This window comes from Poecile atricapillus, chromosome 1 (genome assembly GCF_030490865.1).
Source record: "Poecile atricapillus isolate bPoeAtr1 chromosome 1, bPoeAtr1.hap1, whole genome shotgun sequence".
NCBI lineage: Eukaryota > Metazoa > Chordata > Aves > Passeriformes > Paridae > Poecile > Poecile atricapillus.
Window position 1 is genome coordinate 105141775 of NC_081249.1, and position 22677 is coordinate 105164451.

Consider the following 22677-nt stretch of genomic DNA (forward strand, 5'->3'; position numbering starts at 1 on the left):
ATAGTGAAGAACTTGATTTATGTGTAATTTCAGAGTGAAAGAGAAGATTAAATAACACTTCCTGTGTTACCATCTCTTTTATTTTTTAAATAAAACAGATCCAAATTGAGCTTGTGTGGCAAGGGACCGTCACAGAAAAATCATTATTAGATATTATGTTACAATGGCTTGTAGACATTTAGCATCACTGCCATTTTGTTCGGATCTGTTCCCTTGGTTCCCATTTCCTAAATCCTATTTTTCTTTGATACCAGGGAATAATTCCCCAAGTGTTGTCCAGTGATTGCTTATGTATATGCACTTTGGTTTGTGAGTCATTTTATTCACTTGAGTAGCCCCACTGTCCTTGGTGGGCCTACATGCGTGCCTAAGAACTTGAGAATGCTGATGAGCATAAAGAATACAATTTGGGCATGTAATGGTTGACAAGCAGTTGTTGTTTTGTTTCTGGTCTCTCTTAGGACTCATTTGCATTGCCTCCAGTGGCAACTTTTGTGAGCATTAGTAGGGAAGGTCTAGAAGCTGGAGGCAGTCATACCAAATCCCAGCCTGCAGACAATATCCATTGTAATGACACAGATTGCAGATGCAAGGATATATTTTTCTCTTTTTTTTTATTGTAAATAAATCCATGCATTGCTTGATTTTACTCGAATACAACATTGGTCTGCGTAGTGCTGCTTGAGCATCTCCAACACAATAGAATATAGCCAGATGAATCATTAGAAAATATTTGCACTTTTAAAATTGTAGAGATTTGGATTTAACCAGAATCAGTGCTTTGGAAATAAACAGAAATTGAGATTAGGGATCTATTTTTTCCCCATGGTGTTTTTTGCTATTTGACTTTTCAAAAATGTAAGTTGAGTGTTGGCTGTGGTGTATCTTTTAGTTGTCTGAACAATTGTATTTACAGAAAAGTTAATGGTATTACTTGCTGGTCTCAGAATCAGTAACACAGGCACTTTGGAATTAAAACATAATTAATTAATTAGCAATTTAAAACTGGAGAATTGTTGTGATCAGCAGCAGATGGTCTCTTATACAGCTTTAATAGAACTTAGTAGACAGTGGCTTTTGCAGCAACAGGGCTTTTGAAATCTTTCACATCTTCAAAAACAGTTAAAGCAATTCAAAGCTTTGGTTCAAGATTGTTTTCTCTTTTTAAAAGGACTTCTATTTAGTCAGAGTTGCAGAATCATAAGCTGTAAAGAAGGATGTTGCACCAAGTGTTCAACTTGTTGGTAAGGTGGTTAAGCTAAAGATTTGAGAATATGTTTGTCAGTGTATACGTGGCTGGTAATCCCCACACAGTTTGCATTCTGTTTTCTGTTTCTAACCTATATTATAAAGCAGTTATGGGCAGCCATCGTTGCTTTTTTGGAGAGGGGAATAGCTTTGTTTACTAGTTATGAGCACTAATTGTGGAATACTTCTGTTGGTATACCAAGCTTGCTTGCATACATAAATAGCTTTATTGTGGAGATCAGAGGTTTATTGTCTTGATCAGAGGTTTGTTATTGTCACTGGAATTAGAGTTCTTGTTTAAGTCAGAGTTCTGGACCCTTAGGGTAGACTTTCTCCAAAAGAGTACTGCTTTAGAAACATATCTCCTGGTCTTGTTGATGCTGTGTAACCTTCATGAATTAAGAGATGGTGGAGCAGAAGGCAGCCATGCTTTAATTGAGCTTGCATAAAAGGAAAAGTGTGGCTAGAATGAATAAATTACATCTTTAAATCTGTGCAAGTCTGAGAAACTTCAAAGGGTGCAACTCACCTGGAGATGCAGATGAGAATTACAGACTAACAGTAAGTGTAACTATCTTGTCAAAAGAACAAGATGGTGACTCAGTGTGAGGAGGGTTGGCAGAGGCAGCCTTTAATTGAGGAGAAATTGGTCACTGTAAACCAATTATGTCTTATTTTTAATGATGGGTTTCAGAGAACAGCAAATGAGTGCAGTATGATCTTGGCTGATAGCATGTGCTTTTCTTGTTGGATAAAAACCCAAAAGCCTGAGGATATGAAGTAGCTAACAGAAGTTTCACATCTCTTTTTTTGCTCACCCTTCTCTTTCCTCTGAAGAGAAAAAAGTAGGCTATGCCAGTGGAAGAAACTCCACTTTTTTTTTTTTTTTTGTTGCTAAACTGATTAATGTTTGGACATATTTTGTGAGGACTAACACAGGGGTTGGTAACTTGCAGGGTAGAGAAGCATCCCTCACTCTTTCTGTAAGCTTGCATTTAATATTAAAAGCAAACTTTTAGGTTTAACATATTTGAACTTGTACTAGATAGGGTTAATAGGCTAGAGCAAAAGGTCAAAGCATAAGGCATTAGGCTTAATTAAGGGAGAGCAAGAGTGGCGGGAGTATGTGACAGTTAAATGGGTTTCCCACAGACTAATGTCTGTTACAGAGCAACCATGCCTTAACTTAAGTGGGTTATTTTGTGCAAAGGGCAGCCGTGATTAGCAGTTTGACATGCCAGACGTTTCTGGCCAATCCCATCTGTTTTGGAGGTTAAAAAGCATACCTTTATGAGCTGATAGATTGATTTGTGTGCCCGTCTGGTAAAGATTAGGAGTCCAAGGCCGATGCTGTAAATGCCAGTTATAGAATATTGTACTTTCTTAGCTGCTCTTTGTTTAAACTGTGCTGCAATGAGGCCATCAGCTCTAAAAGTGACCGTGCAGCAGGGGTGCCACGGTGAGGATTGGGAACCAGAAACACTCTGGGAGGAACATTTCCTCCTTCCTCAGGTTTGTTTTGAATGTGAGCCTGTAGGCTTTGGGCGTTTTGCAGCGCTTTGCTTGGAAGTGGAATCTGGCTTAGCGCGTTCCCACGTAAGGCTCACGCCTCTTCCTTACTGCAGTCGCTGCTCGTGTGCTGTCCAGAGGTTACCTGTCTCAGCACGAGCACTTCTCCAGTTCCAAGCACAGTTGGCTGCAGGACAGTTTTGGTACTTGAAAGGTTTCAGTACTTGTCTGAACTCATTATACTGTCTGTATCCTTCCTGCTTTGCTGTTGAACTGGGACGACACATGCGTACTCTGTTGTTTTTCCTTTGTAGCTCTTACTTTCAGGATAGTTTTTCTGATTGTGTCATGAGGTTGCCTTAGAAGCCTAAAATAAAATAGGTAGCACAATAAGTCTTGACTGTGTTTCTTGTCATCTTTATGACTTTGTAAAGTCAAAGTTACATTACTATTAATATAAGACTATTAATAAATCGTTGATGCAATAAAACTGTTTTTGATAATGTTCAAGGTTCATACACAGTTGAAGGTGATTATCCTATTTTAAAATCAAGTAGAGGTCAGACTGTATTGTAAGATTACTGACTGTGGCCCAAATGGTATGTGATAGCTTCAAGTCAAATGACAGTCTTCTTCACTTTAAATATATACATGATTTAGAAAGAAATTGTGAACTTAGATTTTGTGTAACATGCTGATTAACTTCCAGTGCATTTTGTGAAATGCAGGGACATATATTCATTCATTCACCTAAATTCATGCATTCACCTAAAAGTCACGCTTAAAGCTCTCATTTTCAAGGCGCTGTTTTAAGTTTTCCCTATTCTGTCTCTTTTCTATTCAAGCAGTGACACTTGTAGCTAAATATAACTGAGAGATATTAGAGACAAATTAGCATTTGGCACCTTGCATTTAGCATTTCTGCATTAACTTTTAGAATTAAGTCACCTGTCTAAAGTTTCTTGGTTTTGTCCTTGCAAATGTGATTACCTTTCCCTTCTCCATTTAAAAAAAAATGAAATTGGATGATAGCAATGATTTGCTATTTGTGCTGTAAAGATTCCATGTACCTGAGCTGTATTTTTTCTGTGGCAGCTGTGACCTGTTCCTAAAGAGATTTCCTAATTTGCCAGTAACTTGTCTTCACTTTAGGAAGCTCTGTGAGAGCCACCCTAGTTTTTTCTTTCTCCCTGTGAAAGTCTCTTCCTTTTACTTCTGTTTGAAATGCCTAGAAATATTTTCAGTGTCCTTTAGAATGAGCAAGGCAACATCATTACCTTGCAGTTTATTTAGTAACATGGAGCTGAAATGGGCATATGCAGCATCATGTTCTCTATGGAATAATATCTATTTAAATGATTTGGATCTAATACATATTTACATGAAAAAACGTCTTGCCCTTCTCTGTGGGGAGAGAAGGTGAACAAGCATAAATTTTATAATACTCATTGCTTCTCTTGCACTAAATCATACTTAAATTGCAGAAGGTTGTTGGCTTGAGAGTTGTATAAAAAGTGCTTGGCTAGTAAAGTAGGGAGATTTATCTAATTTAATACTAAGAAAATGTTGTCAGCTGCAGTGTATTGATATGGGAGTGCCTAAATCCAAAAACTATACTTTTATATTTTTGTATATGTATATTTGTTACAATTTCATGGTTATAATACACAAAATGTAATCCTGAAGCGTGCAGCGTGCATGTGTGCTCCATTTTGGCTAATTTGATTACTATTGATCATATCTGAGCCATTATCTAATATCTTAGGAGTGGATGGACTGTGTCTATTTTTCTGCTGTTTCAGGGCATGTCATACTTTATGAAGTTTCTTGCAACAGTCATTGTTAAAAGTTTTTTGTAATTGCTTTTCGAGCATTTTTAGCGTTTCCTGCTTTAAGTGGAGCATGGATGAAACGATGAAGTTTTCATGTACTATTCTAAAAGATGTAAACTCATCAATTTAGGATTCCCAAGTATAAAGGCTCTATACCAAGTATTCGCTAGTTCTCAGTGGTATGGATGTGTTTTTTAAAAGCATATTTCGTGTTGTGGCTTTCAGTTAGAATGTTATAAAACATTTGCCTAAGGTATTCATACAGATTGACTGGCCATTAGGCATTATAAAAAACAATTCTGAAGTGTCCATTGCTTTAAACTTTGAATAGTCTTCAAAAAAAAAAAAAAAAAAAGGATGAATTTGGTCTTTGGTGTTTCAGAGGATTTGCTTTTATAATCTAACTGATGAAAAGCAAGTACATGGTTGGTATCCCTGACCCTTTGCAAACTGGGTTAGAAAGGATGCTGCACAATCCTTGTGAACTGGCCCACTATGGATTTCTCCTTATTTTAGATTTCCATACTCTTTGACCTTGTAGCTGTTGACTTTGGTCTGGAACAATTTCAAAGTCATGTAAATGAATGTAATTAAGGTATTGCTTATCATCTCGGAGAGTTCACAATGATGCTTATTGGCTAGAAAGGTTTGTTTACTTAATATGGAAGGTTAATAGAAGGTTAAATTTTACTGTGTAAAATGGCTTCATAATGTTTTTATTTAGCAGCTGAAGAAAATAGTGTTTGAAAAGGCAAATAATAGTTTTATTTGACCTCCGTGTGTTTCCTGTAGCTTGCATTATTGGGAAAATTTATCTTCATTGCATAGTCTTATTACAGTTTTCCTTTCTCCTTGTTCTACAAAGGGAACCTCTCAGAACTATTTGGAGGCCTTTGTGTACAAAAGGAGCTACATTAAGGAAGGAAGTGCAAAAATGTTTGACAATAATTGCTATAAGTAGTCCATCCACTTCCACTCTGTCTTTTGTTCCCCCTCCCTGTTTTTGCCAGAATGAGATTCAGGCTTTGTTCTTTGGTGCTTCTTTTGTCTTTATTCCCACTGCTGCAGAAATACAGTGAGAAAGCAGAGTGGAACAGCAGGGAAGAACATCAAGATACTGGTTTCTGCCTTCATTTCTCAGGCGATAGAAAGAACTGGGCCTAGGGCCTCTATTTTCTTGCCAGTAGCCTTCAACTTTGTTTGTCTAGAGTTGTTTTGCTTATCATTTATGGAAAAAATTGCTTGCCTGAGTGGATTTTTTTTTTTTTTCTCTCAGGAGTTTTTGCAGTTGGCAAAGAGATGAGTACTTGACAAGTGTCATATTTAACAGAACAAAAAGACCCCCAAAAAACTTTTTCCCACACTGTTTTCGTCTCATGCTAATCTTTTTCTAAGATTGCAGCTTCCAGATGGAGAGGCAGACATCCCTGCTGGGTTGTGGGATCCAAGCAAGGGTGTTCTGCCAGTCCTGTACTAGACTGAGTTTGGTGGGGAAGGACAAAGCTATGTGAAATGTGGACACAACTTTCTGCCCAGATTTCTGGATCCATTTGGGCAACAAGGACTGCTGGCTGGTTTTACCTTAGTTTGCAGAGTACCTGTTTTTTGTAATTTCTCTCATCTAACAAGAGAAACATTTGGGCTCCTCACTACTGAGGTAGCTAACTCTCTTCTGGTTACTTGAATTTTCTTGTGCTAAAGTAATTATGCAATAATGAGAATCTCCTTCAAACGCTCATTAATTCAATGCATAGTCTTACTCGACTGTTTCTAATAGTGGAGATACTCTGTAACTCAAACCCAAGAGCACCCCTTGCCCTCCCATTTTTGCAAGAGTTGAAGGTTTCAGGTTCTGTTCTTCCTAAGTGTGAAGATAAGACAATAGCTTTTTTTTTTTTTTTTTTAAATTTATAATAACAACCATAAATTGAAATGATCTGAAGTTGCTTGCAGAAGGTGGATAGCAAAATCTCTTTGGGTGAGATGTGAGAAGTGTAAGAAGCTAAAGTTCAAAACCAGAATATAATGATCCAAAAGGATTGGGGAGGGGGGGGTTGGGGAGGTGGAACAATCACCACAGATAAGTGTGAAATCATTTGGTTTTGAAATCAGGAGTGGTGCTGTTGAGTTCTCTAAGTCCAAAATCTCCCCTGAATTCCAAGATCATAGGTTAAAGTCCTAGAACTCCCAGAATAATGGATCTCTAGAGGTATATGACTATGGAGAGGAAAGGCAAAACCAGCAGAAAAATCCCCATAATCTGTTACTTAGGGTCCTATTTATGGAAGATTAAGGAAGAATCTATGCACCCTTTGCTATTCACTTTTGCTTAGCTAACATACTAAAAGCAAAACTACTCAAATCTCTTAAACAATGGCCACGTAATAGCGCAGAATTTCTTGAAGAAAAATTTGCTCTTGCCTCTGGAGGTCCAAAGGATTTGTCAAGAATCCATCCTGGACCTCTGACTTACTGGTGTTTAAGTCTCTGCTACCTTAAATTTTATCCTGGTACAAAATAAATGCAAAAAGACCATTTAATAAACTGTGCTGATAGTATTTTGTAACCTCTTTGCACTCTCTCACACAGGTTTAACTGTTGAGATGGAAAGATAACAAGGTTGTGCAGAATCACATTTACTATTTACTGAACTCTGGCTCATCTTTAGATTACAATATCAAACATGAAAGTTTGAACGTGTCTCGTGGATATAGCTCTTGAGCACAGCTGTCTGGGGTGCTTGCTCACAATCTTTTTTTTTTTAAGCTTGTTTGTCATATGCCCAAGGCTCTCTGAGCATGTATATGACCCAACTGGTTTTTGATCTGAAGGGCATAAAAGGTCACTTTGCTGAACTTTTTCTGGACCTCAAGTTTTACCATTAGTGATATTCTACCGTGAATTTCCTAAGTGGAAAAAAGGATCTGTTCAGTGTGCCCTTCAGGCTTTCCAGGCAATTTCACTTTTGCTTTACCCTGCTCTGGTTTTGTTTTCAGAGTATTCTAACACTTGGTAGAGGAACTGAACAGTATTTGGGCACTGTTTTTGGGGTAATGCTGAGTATTTTGGGTTGCAATGCTGTATGATTCCTCTAGTTCTGATGTCTTGTGCAGGCAAATGTCAGCTGTGTTCTGTCTTTGCAAACCTGAGCATTAAGGCAGGTTTTTTAAAACTCCTCTTTGTGCTGATGATCACACTACTTATGTGTCTTCTACCTTATGACCTTGTTGTTACTTTTTGAGAAAAATTGTGCATGCTTCACAAGATACCAGGAGCACAAAAACAATCAAATTTCCTCTGTTCTGGCCTTCTGGGGATATCATGGGCCACTGCTGTTCTGCTTCTTAAGTAGATTTGGAGCCTGTGATACCAGTTACTCTTTTGGATAATGGATTGTATGAATTTAACATATAAGCATGCTCGCCTCCTTTTCCTGTCCTCTGTAAAGGTCACTGTACAGGAGGAAAAGTTGAGTCATGGGCTATAAACACTTGGAGGTCTGCTATGTGATCTGATTTTTGTTAGCTTATTGCTTGGTGCTGTGGCAGGTGGACTTTGTCAGGTTTATCTGTGGCAGTGCTGCTGACCCTGGTGACCTGCTCCATTCCTGTGCAGAAGCTCCCTTCCTTGCAGGGAGATGGCACAAGTCAGGGTGTGTTGTCTCCTTACTCACTTCTGTACCTTGCTGAGCAAAGAGAGTTGCTTGGAGATGCAGCTGTCCTATGTGTGGCTTTTCTTAATTTTTATTTTTTTTTTTTAAATCTAAAAACTTGCCCATGTCCCATGGATATCGTCTTCAGGATTCAGAAAACTCTGGCAGGATGTCCTGCTTTGTAGAAATAGTAGTGGTTGTTTAAAATAATTCTGGAAAGTAACTGAAGATACTGCAATAATTCTGGCTATTGCAGATATCACGTAGATAGGGGAAAGACTGTGTGAAAGGGCATGTAACAGCAGGTATAGTAGGGCTGGTGATACTGGGAACTGCAAATGCTTCTAAGAGTGAGGGGGAAGTCATGGATGGGAACCATTTTTTACAGTTCCTGAGCACCTTCCATCTCTCTGGGATGAAGCACCTACTGTGATCATCTTTTTAGGTGTGGTCAGTTTTGGGGTTGTATTTTGTTGGTTGGTTTTCAGTCTCAGTTTAGATTCTGTAGTTAAGATATCAGTCAAATGGCCTCATATGTTCTTGTTTGGAAGAATTAGGGAAAAAAGCCCCTTTGTGACATAATTGATCTTGTAATGACTTACTTGTAGAAATTTTAGGAGGAAAAATGTATTATTATAAGTTTGGGAAGGGAGTTGTGTTTATTTTGTATGCTTTTGAATCTTTCTGGTCAGTGAGAGCCTTATTCTTTCTGGGTAAAATAGGTCTTGCTTGGATGGATCAAATGTGAAATTTTTAAGTATCATTTCTGCAAAAATTGTTTGGAGGCTTCTTATGATTTCAAGAGTTCAAATAATGCAATGCTCTTCAATTGTAATACATAAAAATGAGATGGAGAAGCAAACACATGCTTACCTTTCAGCCTGCATAAACAGCCTTGCTGATTAAGATAAGGGCAAATATCCTTACTATTTTCCTTTTTGATTTAATCATTAGACTATATTAAAAATGTGTAAACATAATTCGTCAACTCACTTTCCTGAGTTCTGACTCCCTGTACATGGTGCACAGTCCTGGTATATTCCAGCACTGTGTTCCTGTATTTGTTATTTACAAGTCAGTCTCTTAAGATATGTAGAAATAACTGGTAATTACTAAAGTGAGATCACAGAAGAGAAGAAACAGGTGTAATATCTGTGCTTTTATTAGCTCTCCTTGGTTACCTCGTGTGCGCTCTTTAGTCTTTGCCGGTTGCTCATGAGTAATGTGGAGAACATGTTTTTGTCTGGAAATGCAGAAGTGGTTTATTTGAGGAGTTGAATGGCCATGGCATGGCTGGGAGGCTTGTCTCCTGCTAGATTTGACCAGCACTGGATATTTTGATATTCTGTGATCTGTGGGCACAGCTTCCCCTCAGTTTACAAGTGCTGTTTACCATTCCTTGGGACTACACACATAAATAACAGATGTCTGAACTAATGTCAGATTAAATTTTAGTCCACAGAAATTGCTCATTGAGCATTTTATGTCAAGTAACTGGTTAAATCCCTCCTGCCCTGCACTCCTTTTAATCACCTTTACATTGTTTTTCCCAGCTGTTTGTAAGTGGAATGGGAAGAACTGGCTTAGTCTAAAGCAACTCACTACTCCTTAAATAGTTGACACTGACATCAGTGGTTGTCTGAAATCTGTTTCCTTTCAAAAGACTTGTGATATATACAGACTTCCAGGTACAAGACCCTTCTAAATAAAAGCCTGTAAACAGGCTTGGGTTGAAATTGTCACATTTGTGAGCTAACATAGCTAAAGCTGTAGAATTATATCTACAGAGAACTGCCAGAAGGCTTAGTTAAGTATTTATCCTGTAAAGTTTATTCTCTTACAGAGATACTGTCAAGCCTAAATCTGGGCTGGTTACTTTATGGATGAAGTCAAGTATTTTTATTTATGCTCTTTTCTTTGAAAGTTGGGGAATAGATGTTTTTTTTTCCTTCTTTTTAAGCCTTGCAGCATTTAATGAGATGGCTTTAAGTCATCATCTACTGTGACAGAAAGTACATGTAATAGCGTGCCTGCTGTAGGAAGTTATGGCTCTTGCCCTCTAAGTGCTGTGCCCTGTTCCTCTCTACAGGCTCTCGGTCCCTTGTTGTTTTTTTCTACTTTTAGTAGGAAAGGGTGGGATGCAAACCTGTGGCAGGCTGACTTCCATGTCCTTGCAGCCTTCAGTAGTGGAACAGACTCAACAGGGATATCTAGGCAGAGAGAGGGTGAAAAGTGTCCAGACTCAAGTTTAAAAATTAATCTAGGAAGGACGTTCTAAAAATAGATTAGAGCATGTGAACGTATAGCTGTGAGAAAGGGAACCTAAAATATTTTGGTCCTAAAAGAGGCTTTTTAAAGGGATAGTTGTTTCTCTTTCAACATACAAAATTGCATGTTTCTGATGCTTAAAAATATTTATTCTGTTTTTAAGGGAAACCTCTCCTGGTTTGCTTTCAGTGCTTCCTGCTCTCATAAGCTTTGACACTGAGTGTGAGAGAACATCAGGCTTAAATGGAGCACACCTAAATTTAGGGGAAATAGCCCTACTGCTTGCACAAAGTGAGCTCTTTTTTAGAGGTAAAGGTTGAGTTCATAACCAGTTAGCACTGTTTCTAATATGTTAACATTTAATTGTTCCTTTTAATAGCTACATTGCAGTAAATGTGCCTTTTCCAAGGAGGAGTCAGTCCCTTAACCCATTGCCATTTCAGGGGGAGTTTAGTGTGAAAACTGGTGAAACTGTAGGGTCTTCTGTGACTTGGTAGTTTGGGTATTGCTGTTTCCTTTTTCTGGATGGACCTAGGGGACAAGTGATTCCGTTCCCTAAGTCTGACTGTGGTTTTCATTTCTTATGCTAATGATTGTTTGTAGCACAGGAGCACAGAAATGGTGTCTGGAAATAGCACTGCACTGTGTTTTGGAGCAGAAAACCACATGCACAAAAAAACAGGGTAAGAATGGGACTGTTAAAACTTGGCAGGCTAAGATGTGTGGGGTATTAAGTTAGCCAGAGCATCCAGAAGGAAAGCCTGTAGCGAGAGAGCCATCCCAGGGTCCCACAGGCTTATGCCAGCATTGCTTCAGTTTAGCACTGACAAACACCTCGTTGTAGTTCCATAGAGGCATTACTTAACAACAGAATGCTGGAAAAAGATGCTTGCATAGAACTAGCAGGAAGGGCAACATCTTGGCAGTGCATTGCATGAGATTAGCCTGTGGAGGAGACAGGGACAAAAGTAAGGCCAGGTGTGACAACAGGTAACCCTCTCACCAGGCAGTCTATATTCAGAAACAAACAGATCATGAATACCTTAGTTTGATTTTTATGTTTGTCTCTTCTTACTAGACTTGGAGATTAGAAGGCACCTGTGTTTTAGTCTGAGAAGTTAAATACCTCTCTTACTTATGGAGGCAGAAGCTCTGTTACCTGTGTGAATGAAAGATGCAGTCAGGATTCAGTGTTACCAGTGGCAATTGTCCAGCCCCCACTAAGGAGTTTTCATTTGAAACCGCTGTCAAATAATTTGAGATTTTGCTTGCACAAAGGGTGGCGTTGCACACGTGAGAGAAAGCTTGCACATATTCACTTAATTAGATATGGAAATACAAGAAAATAGAAAGAGTGACTCCTTACACATAAAGACAAAGTACACAGATTGATATTACAGCTCAGTTTCGGTCCTGCCACTTCACTGGTAAAGGCATGGGCTGTGGTATTGCTCTCATGGGAGCAGTTTTAAAGAGGTACAGTTATTTGTCATATTAAAAGCATAAATGTTTGTGCCATCTTCATTTCCTGAGCCTGCTGCAGGATGAGAAAATAGAGTGGTGTTACTGATCAGAGTAGGGAGAGCTGGAGGATGTCTAAGGAAAGCTTTGCACTAGAGCACGAGTGGAAATAAAGGAAAGCAGGAGACTGGGAGTGATGATTTTTATATATTTTATTGCTGTCTCTCTCCTCAGTAGGCTCATCTGAGTCTCCTTGGTAATCAAGAGCAGCAGCAAAAGTTGGGTTAAATAAAAGTTAATAAATAAAATTAGTAACATATGTTAGGTGATTCTCTGAACAAAAAGGTGACTGTTTCCTTCTGAGAGACTTGTGTCAGTGTTGGAAGCTTTCTGAATAAAAATAAAACCTTTTATTTTGTCTCTCTTTTCCAGTTTTGTTTATTTTTAGCACTTCTTCAATATAAAGAAAATACCTAGCCAGGTATTTAAGTAGAGGATATTTCTGAATCAGGTTTATGAGATACTTGCTCCAGTTTGCTAAAGGAAATTTTATTGAAACACAAGCCCTGACTCATCTGTTTTACCTTCTTTCATTGTAAAATACAGCTCTGCCACAGTTAATAAGTGACTATTCTAGCCTAGTATTGGATGAAAAGGTAAATATTGCTACAGTAACTTCTGAATGTGTTTGGTAATTTAAACTAATTTAAACAAAGCCAACTCACAAAAACAAACAAAAAAGAATTTATGAAGACCGCTCACTTCAGTATTTAATCTGTGCAGCTGATCAGTTGTCTGAATTAGGAATTTCTATAGGTAACCCCTGTTCAATAAATGGTGTTAAAGAGCTTTGCCCTGAAGACTGCAGGAGACCTGTCACAAAGTATTGACATCCTTCTGTGAACGAAGGAGTAGAAAAAGCAAAATTGGATATTTCCAAATCAAAAAAGCCTTTTGATAAGTCTTAATAGGTTATCAACATTTTGATGACTAAAAATATGTGTAAAAAGTCATAAAATACCTTGATTTGGAAAGGGGCCATAAAGCTTGTTGAGTCCCAGTCTCTGCTCCTTGCAGAATGACCTGAACCACATCACTGAGAGTGTCATCCAGAGGCTCCTTGAACTCTGGCAGGCTTGGTGCCATGACCACTTCCCTGGGGAGCCTGTTCCACTGACTGTCCTCTCAGTGAACAACCTTTTCCTAATGTCCAAATGGGCATGGGAGAGATCTGCTCTAGTCCATAATTGCTGGGAGAATCACCAGACTTTCTCCCAGTAATACAAGCAGACTGTGGTGCTTCCTGTTGGCGTACGTGGAGAAATGCTATCCACTTCTTCCTACAGGTACTTTTACGGTTAATTTTAATTGTCATACTATTTGAACATTTTATGCTCTACCTGGATCTGATCTGTAAAGTAGAAAAACCACCCCAACTTCTTAAGTAAAAATGTTTTAGATTGTAAATTTTTTATGTTGGGGTTATTTAGTCGTTGTTGTTTTGATTTAGATTATTTATTTTTAAATGGCACTGGCTAGGTTTTTTGGAAGATTATCCTTCACATGGTTTTACACTTGGCCCCAGACTGCTATCTGTAGAATTTGGACAAAGTGCTAGTTATCTTTACTGACTAAGGAGTTTGTACATGGGGGAGAGAAAGCCTCTTTTTGTTGTCATTGGACTAAATGAGTTGTCAATGGTCCGTAGTACTGCACATGCTGTAATTGTTGAATAGTTCAATTGACTGATAAATTACTTTCTCCAAATATTATTCCTGCTTTGAGGAGTTATTTTGACACCTGTATTTTTAAACTTTTGAATAAAATAATACAAATATTGTTGAACCCACTGTAGACTTTAGGTTTTCCAGCTGTGTTTGGGTCTATATGAGGTTATCAGGTTGTATGCTAAATATTTGCTCAGTCTGCTGCTTGAGTATTGTATTACAGTACTGTAAAGAAGTTTTATAACAATACAAATGGGCACTTAACCCATATTGGCTTTGCAGAGAACTTCAAAAATTACAGTCAAACTCTAATCACATACAGTTATCTATAATAAAATTATTATTTCTGGCACTTGGACATCTAAAAGGCACTAAGATTCAGCAGTTCTTAAATGCAAAAGAAAATATTGATTACAATTTGGAAACCTGCTATGAGTTATGAAGCACAGCTATATATTTTCATCTTTCGCTCTTTAAAAATTAATTTGTTCCTTTTATGCCTCTTGTATAAAAGGCTGCGATGTTCAAGGTGTGTGGATAAGTAAGATGAGCCCATGGTTGCTTTCTGTTTCAGCTGTAGCTATATTAATTGAAAGGGCTCATGGAGTTGTTTTGTCTTGTCATGAACTCATTATGTGCCTGAAAATTGTCTTCACCTACTGTAAGACATTTTTGGAAATAATTAGAAGAATATGTGGAAGGACATACCCTTCTCATGGTACCAGTTATTCCAGAATCTGACCTCCTTGGCATTGGATTTTTCTGGGTAACTGAGAGTCACCAGGTGTTGTGCTCTGGTCAGCCAAAAGATGACTTGCTTTCCCAGATAGTCTTTCCTTTCCAGTTGGACATGGCACATACTTTACCTTCAGAGTATGTAGAGATAAAAGAAGCAGCAAACAGAGAGAAAGCAGTAAAGGCAGGTGCCTGTAGTTTACCAGCCTCTGGAGCATTTCACCTGTCCTTTTACCTGTTCTGTAATTTGCTGGTTTCCTGAGGCAGGTACAGCCAGCAGGCCCCCAGCCCTTCTGCATGAGGATGCAGAGGAACACACTCGGGAGGTGGCGTGTCCCAGGGGCTGTCTGTGACTCTGTGACCCCTGTGTGAGGCCATGGAGCTGCTGCTCCTTGCTCAGTGCTCCCCAGCTTCGCTCGGCAGCTGCACGCAGGGAGGGCAGGAGCAGTAAGAACATGCTGGGACAGTTCTTCAACAGCTGCTTGGCTTCTTTTTGGCTTCTGGGTACAATTCAAGGTTTTGGCCTCGGTTACTTTTAAGCCTAATGTGACTTGAGCTCTGGCCGAGAGGCTGCCTGCTTTTTTTTTTTTTTTTTTTTGATCCAACATAGCAATTAATGTCAACTGGGATACTTGACCTAGATCATCCTAGTTTTTAATGTCAAGTAGCCATTGGCAGGAAGTTCTTCGAGAAGTACTTCTGCCTATGGAATGTGCTCCCAACCTGGTCTGGTGGAGTCGGCTCGCTGGGCGGGCTCTGCGCCAGGCCTATCTTGTTTCTTTGCCTATGGAGATCAGGAGTGGCTCAGTGCTTCTCCTGTTCTCCTTTGCCCCTGAAGAAAGGCAGGTTAATGTGAGTTTATAATCACTGCACCAAGATTTTTCCACTTGAGCCATGTGCGAAGATAAGTGAAATGTATGTGAAGGAAAAAATAACATACATGCCTTAGTATGGAAGGGCCTTCTTCCTGAGAAAATTTAGTTGAATGTTGTGCATGAAATGAAAGCAGAAGATGTTTCCTCATGCAGACCGGTTTAAAAGTATGGCAAGTTAAATTTAGGTAAGTGCTGTTTTCTTTCAGCTTTGTGAAAGACTCTGCAGCCAAGCATGGAAAGTTCCCTTCCTGCTGGGAGAGTTTTGTCAAACCATTAAAACCATCATCAAGTTCTTTGAGCTTAAAGCACCATCTCCAGGTTTCACAGTTGAACAGGCTGTAATAGGGCCCACTTTACCCCAGGGGAAGGTGTTAGGTGCTTTTTTCTTAGCTGTGCCATTTGTTGATCAGTTGTTGAAGCAAAATGTTCAGGATCAAAAGTAGTTTTGAGGAGGAGGGATTTTGTCTGGAGTGCTACATGGCAGCTGCGTGCCAAAGCTGGAGCGACGGAACTGTTGGAATATAAATACGGTCATAACTTCGGCCTGGAAAAGCTCTGTTCTACAACTGCTGCAAGATGTCTGAAGGTTTGTTGGCAAATGCCCAACAGCCAGCCAAGATGACTGTGGTAATAGAAGGACTAGAGGAAGAAAGAGGGGAGATAATTTCATCTTAAGCAACTAAGACTTGTTAGTTGAGTGTGGAACCAATTTCTAACAGTACGTTGGTATCGTGTCTCTTTTTGCTCAGGTGAGACACTGCCTGGTCCTACAGGATGAGGGACTTCAGCTTGCCATGTCTGCTTTGGACAGGATAGAAAAAAAATTACCTACCTCCCTTTCCTGAACACATTTATCCCTTTTCCTGTCAGTTATGGAGAGCTTTGGGAATATGGTTTAGGAGAATAAAGAGGAGGAATTAGAGGTTAGAAGTAAGGGAGGAAAAGTTACTTTTTCTGGGAAAGAGAAGGAAATAAATCAGAAGTAGAATTAGGAAACTTGAGAATATTCATTGCTTTAGTTCTTATCTGTCTAATAAAAATGAGGACTCTACAAGCAAAAATAAGAGCTAATGGAGGTGATAAACCTGAGCAGGTGGCTTGTTTCAAAGTCAAATGAAGATTCACAGGTTTTGGCAGATACTGGATAATTTTTACGTGTAGAACAAAAGAAAAAAGGTTTAGGAAATCGAGAACTTAAGGAAATAAGGTAGAAGAAAATATGTAGGTCACACCTAAAGAGAGAGATCTTTTGGTAAGTCTTTTTTGAAGACTGGCAACAAAAAGAGGAAGTTTCTGTGCTAATGAGAAGAGTTACTACTGAGAGTCAGGCAATTCTTGTGGCATCTGAGAGGAAAAGTACAGAAGGAATAAGTGCAAGCTGACAAATAATGTTGAAATAAACACACTCATTGGAGTCATGTAACTAAAAGCAGTTATGTGAAGGAGTGGTGTTACCCGGGAGCAGGCACCCACTGTATTGAGTGGGAAATGCTGGGAACTTACAGTCAGTGCTTTGTTACTCATTTTTAAACGGGGAGGATTAAGCTAATGTTAGGACAGTATGGGTTTTAACTCACCTGTGTTAAGGTCTAACTCTTGAGTGGAAGTGGAGGGAAAACCCTAAATGTATCCAGCAAAGAAAAAGAGGAATCCAGGAGAACTCCTGTCAGGCGGGGAGCAGAAGCAGGCACTTGTAGGATGTGATTCACTTGACCTCCTTTTGACATGTTCTGTAGGAGGAGTTCAGTCAAGGAGCCTAGTTCTTCCCATGGGCTGTAAAGGGAGACCAACATGACCTGTTCAGATACAGACACCTACACTGTAAACATCTTCATTTGGTCAAGTGAATCCTGGCTTGGCATCCACATCTAAGAATGGGAAGAGAAGGTTGCTCTGTTATTATGGCTTGTGGTTAAGTGTCAAATGCCCTCCATCCTACTTGAGTAAAGGCTCAACACCTTTCCCAAATGGAAGTTAGCATTCCAGGGCCTCCAGTGGTCTGCCCAGGTAGGGCCAGCAATTCATGCTGAGGCGTTGCGAGGGCATCGCCCTTGTGCCAGCTCTGCACGGGCAGCAGGAACCGACCCGTGGTGACTCCTTGCTCCTCTGCTCCCATGGACACCAGGGGTAGATGGCAGCTGTGGAGGCACAGTCCTGGCGAGATGTGAGTGAACATGGGCAATTCCTCCAGCTCTGGAGCAGGGGGAGCCTTCCAAGAGCTGGAAGCAGTGGCTGATGGAACGTCCCCCCGTAGCAGTGACTGATTTACAGGTGAGCGTGTGTGGATGTGACAGATGGTCACAGGGCGAGCTCCACGGGGACGCTGTTTCTGGGAGCAGGGGGTCTGCGCTGGTGACAGCCCTGCTGCTTACCTGTAAATCACCTGGTTCGTGCTTGGTGGGCCATGAGCAGCACATGATTTATTGAATCTGGTTCCTGGGTGAAATTGGAGTGTTGCCCTGTGTTGTTAAATAGGGTCACATAAAGCACAAGAACTTGGGTGTTGTTGTTACTAAGTCAGTAGTTTCAGACTAGAAGTAATTTGCAGATGTTACCATTGTGTTGTTTCTATTATATCCATACAAATGTGTTGCTTCATGGGTTTGAGGTTTTGTTTGTGCTGCAAAACTCCCAAATAAATATACACGTGTATCTGTATTTCGTTTGAAAACTCTATTTCTTTTTCTCTTGAATTTTTTTTGGTGTTTTATTTAAAATACCAGCATAATATATGGTGGCTGCAGTATTCTTTCCTTGGGTATGCAGTATACTTGATGTCTCTGGAACAGGTATTTTTTATTAGTATTTTTTTAAGGCCAAAACAGAAAAGCTTTAATATTCCATCACTGTGAAACGTGTTGAAGTTAAATTTTTGTGGAAGTTTTTGATAGAGAAGTTAATAAAACCCCTATTTTAATTTGATTTTAATTTGTATTAAAATTTAAGGTGCTGGACTAATCAATTTTTTTTAAAAAAGGAGGAGTATCACATTTAGTGTTATGATTATTATGAATTATTTTATTCAAGTATATTTTAAAAAGCAGCCTTGTTGAGAATGTCTTTGTTTTTATTGCAGAAAAATGTAAACATATCATTCTCATTATTACACCTATTTTCTTAAAGTGCTCATTGTCTCTGTGCAGGCTCATTTTATAATGTATGCATCTGGTAATGAAAATAATAATTAAATTCTTTCACAATGAAACAGTGATTGGGGGGAGGGCGGGGGCGGAGAAAGCTCAGGCAATAGTAGCAGCTGAATTCATACCCAGCAAAGCTATAGCTAATTGACTAGTAAGGCTGATTCTTCACCTTTAATGTATTTTAAAGCCTAAAGTTATACTTTTGAAGAGATGGTTCACACTTTTTTCCCCCTAATTGGCACTTGATATTTGGAAATACCAGTTTCCTTTTTTCGTTCCTTTTATTCTTCCAGGGTTTTTTTCCCTGTTTCCTGCTCCCCAGCCCTCCACAAGTCTTCTCCCCATCCTCATGTGTGTTTTCTGACCTTCAGCCATTGAGGAATTGCTCTTGTACTGGGGCTGTGAGTGACCCAGGCATTGACTTTGAAGGGTTTGAAGAAGATGCTGCTGGGGAGGTTGGAGAGGTCTGAGAGAAGGTGCCTGTGTTGAGCTGAAAAGTGCACAGGGTGATGAGCCAGGCTGTATGACCAAACCCTGACAAAGTCTCTCAGTTCTGGGAAGGACAAGGATGTCATCTGCAGCTGAGTAGCAAAACCAAGCTGATGTGGATTAAGATACAGCTATTTGGGTAAATGGGTGCATGCTGATTGAAATGTAGGAAATAATGTAACAAGGCTGACCAAAACTATCTGGTTTAAATCTGATATACATCTTTAATTCTTAATCTCTTTGCTTTTCATTTTATTATTGCTTTTTTTATTTGTTTGGGATGATGTCCTCCCTAATGTTTTTTTGTCTGGGTTGGTTTTTTTTTGGGTTTTTTTCCTGAATCCTTGCCTTTTTTCCTTTTAAATCTGGGTTGGGTGCTTTTTGTTGGGTTTTTTGTTTCGTTTATAAATTTTTTTTTTCTTTATTCATGCCTTATCCCTTAGCAGTGTTTACTTTGCTGTATATCGTCTGTGTTTCTTTCATATTCAAAGAGTTTTACTCTTCACTCGGGTCTTGAAAATGACAGAAGCAACATCAAATGTTTTGGGAGTTTAGGACAAACTTTTGACAATGCCCAAGCTCGTTGTAGCCCTGGATGTCTCTGTTCATGTTGTCTTGCAGGCACAGATTAATGCTGAAATAGTCTCACAGCCTTGGACTGTGTAATGATTCCTCTTGTGTAACAGAGGGAGGGAAAATGAGGTGGGAAAGACGTCAGACTTGGCTGATATGTGGGATTCAGCTTGGGGGAGCTGTAGTACCAGGGCTTACCTTTTTTAGAATGCCTTTCACTCATATCTGAGGTCTGGGGTACCCTGAATCCATATAAAATATTATTTTTGGGAAGGCCAGTCTGATGCATGTATGAGTGCTGCACGTTTGGTATGGTGTCAGTGTTTCCTACTTGAGATTAATCACTGTTACATCTTAATGAAATGGATGTACAACCTACTTTATTAAAAAAGGCAAATGGTGTACAATATTAAAGACCTAGAAGGTGCACTAAAATGATGGCATGTAATAATAAGATTTACCTCGTGTGAACAAAAAGCAGAGTTGACTGTATTTAAAGCTGCTGCTCCATCATTAACTTGGAAACTAATTTTGGTTTTTCTCGAACTTGGATAAATGTTCTGTTTCAGTCACCACCTGCAGTAATTCATTCTGCCACCCTTAGTATATGGTACTTCTGCAGGACTGATCTGTTTAATGTGTTTTCAGTCAGTGCTTTGAAAATCTGTTATTTCAGAATGACTTCTTTCTTGATGAGAAGTCAGTCTGGATCCTTGAACATTTCATTACAAATGCCTAAAGTCACTATCACCTTTTGAGTGTTTTGTTGACGTTTCATCCTTCTCTAGACCATAAAGGAGAACCAATAATTTTTCCTGTTTGCCCTCAACAGCTGTATCCATCTGCTTTTTTATTTTTTGTAATTTAATATGGATTATTTAAAATATACTCCCCCTATTACCTTCTCCTAGGGTAAGTTTTTTCTGTAAACTTGTGGGGAAAAAAAAAAAAAGAAAAAAAAAGAAAAAATTCGGTGATGAAAAGCCAAGTTTGGCATGGCAAAAGTCTTGAGTTTCTTCAGGGGTTTTGCAACTACGTATGCCTATTGCAAAAGTTTTGTTATGCAAGACAAAACTTGATGGAGAGTTGTAACTCTGCAGTTTGGTTTCTGCTATTCTCTTTGGTTGTTATGAAAGAAAGGAGTAGCCCAGGTGCTCAGCTACACTAGTGGCTGCTCTGGAGGGGTGACCAGCACATCCCAGGGCTCACTTCTTACCTGCCAGGCTCCATGGGAAGCAGCTTCATCATCTGGCACAGCTTCCCTCTCAAGGGAACAGCTGCCAAGAACACTTTCTTTCTTAAATGAATCCTATTTTCAGAGTAAAAGACTGTCTATGCAGTGTTTTTGTTTACATCCACAGAACTATGGTTAAGATGTCTTACATCTGACTAAAGGGGTATAATCTTTTACAGGGGCATTATTGAGTTCAACAATAATTTGTTGAATGAAGTAATCATTGCTTGTTAAATCTCTAAATTTTTTTAAAAGAAATTGTGGAGATGTTCTGCGCTCTACATTTTTTGGCAACAAACTGGGTGTGGGGAGAGCAGAAACAGAGCAGGTTCTTTATCATTATGAAAAACTAGCAAATCCTGTTTTCATGTGGGTTGGTAAATTTTTATGAATAATTGGTCAGGTAAATTGAACCATGCATTTCAACTCTGGTGGTTTGTTTGTTTTCTTCTTTTTCCACACCACTAATTCTCAGGTTTCTAGGACAGGTTATGTTTTTTGCAGGGCATTTCATACAGTTTGTCCTCAAAATAGAACCATATTGGTAAAGGGTTTCACTTATTTAAATTAATATATTCTAGTCCAGTACCTTTGTTCCAAAAAGCACATACCAAAGAGCCTCAACTGCTGTTGCAATGATGCATTTCTCAGTTGCATTCCTGCATTTCACTGTGTACCTAAGGAGTGGGAAGAGCTTTGTATTACTGAGGATGGCTGGTTGGTGTCTCTAAGATCTACTTATTCTTCTGTCTGTCATGGTCATTGATCTGCCTTTAAATCTGTGGACTCAATTTTGTAGTTTTGTGTTTATCCCATCACCCGTCTGTCATCCCCACTGCCCGTGACTGAGTAGTGTTGAGGCTGACAGGTTGATTCATGTGATTAACCTACTCTTTCTGTATTTTTCGTGTTTAAACTTCCTGCTGATAAATGGAAAAACTGTAGCTAGAGGCTTACCTGATCATTAGTTAAAAGTTCTAGCCCTTACAGTCCAGGAAAGTTTGTTAATAAGGCAAAAATAACTTGGTGCTAGTACTTGTATGTGGTGACAAAGAAACATCTGCTTGAAGAGCTTGCAGTGACCCAGTTTAAATGATCTGAACAGTACTAAAACCAGTTCTCCTACAGTATCAGGATTTTTTTTTTTCTCATTTTGAAAGAATCAAAGATAAATGTCTTGCACATTAAGGAGATGAGCTGTAATAAAGCATATATGGATGATATGGCAGCAGTCCAAGAGCATTAGTATGCATGCCCTGATGGAGTTGTGGTGGCAGCTAGCAGTCACTCTCAACTTGGAGCTAAATGTTACTCAGGGAGCATGGAGAGCCTTCCTCCGTGAGCTGGATCTGTTTTGGAAGAAATTCACCCCAGCTGAAGACATTTCTTGCCTGGATTGGTGTAAAACCTCTTGGTTTGGAGATCTAGTGTCCAGCTTTTCCAGGGAGCTGCGCTGGTGGCAGAGGGCCTGGACTGCAGATGATGGTGTGTGTGAGGTGTGGATAACTGGGGTAGGGTGTGTACAACGTGTTTTGTAAGAGAAACCTGTGGGCAACACACAATCGTGTGCTACAGGGCTGGTAGTGCTAGCAGACATGGAGCAAAATTCCTGTTTATTAACGGGCATATGGCGTTACATGAGTACCATCACTACACGTGGTAATTTCTGCCCCGTTTTTTGGTAAAGCAGGGGCTGCAGGCCCTTATGAAACATATTGCAGTGGGAAACAAGATGTGAGGGTAATTCCCCAAGCCCTTGCCTGCTTCCTTCCTATATCTAGTTGGCCACTGGGGAGGACAGCAAGGAGTGGGCAGCTGGCCAGATGAATTGTTGCAGTGGATTGGATCTGGCCAGCAGGCTGCAGCTAACACATTCCAGTACAGATCACAAAAAAAAGGTTTATATGAATTTATATGACTTGAGTTTGCCT

At 39.4% G+C, this 22677-nt stretch overlaps 1 protein-coding gene across 8 annotated transcripts in view; it reads left to right on the forward strand.

The window, feature by feature from the left end:
• NRIP1 (nuclear receptor interacting protein 1) overlaps positions 1-22677 on the forward strand; it is a 96238-nt gene that overhangs the window by 28809 nt on the left and 44752 nt on the right. The window contains exon 1 of one of the 8 annotated variants that reach the window (XM_058829461.1): positions 13298-13316. The exons of the other annotated variants lie outside the window; for them this stretch is intronic. The gene's annotated coding sequence lies outside the window, so the exon portion shown is untranslated. Of the gene's footprint in view, positions 1-13297; positions 13317-22677 lie in introns of those variants that run through there. 8 annotated transcript variants of the gene reach the window in all.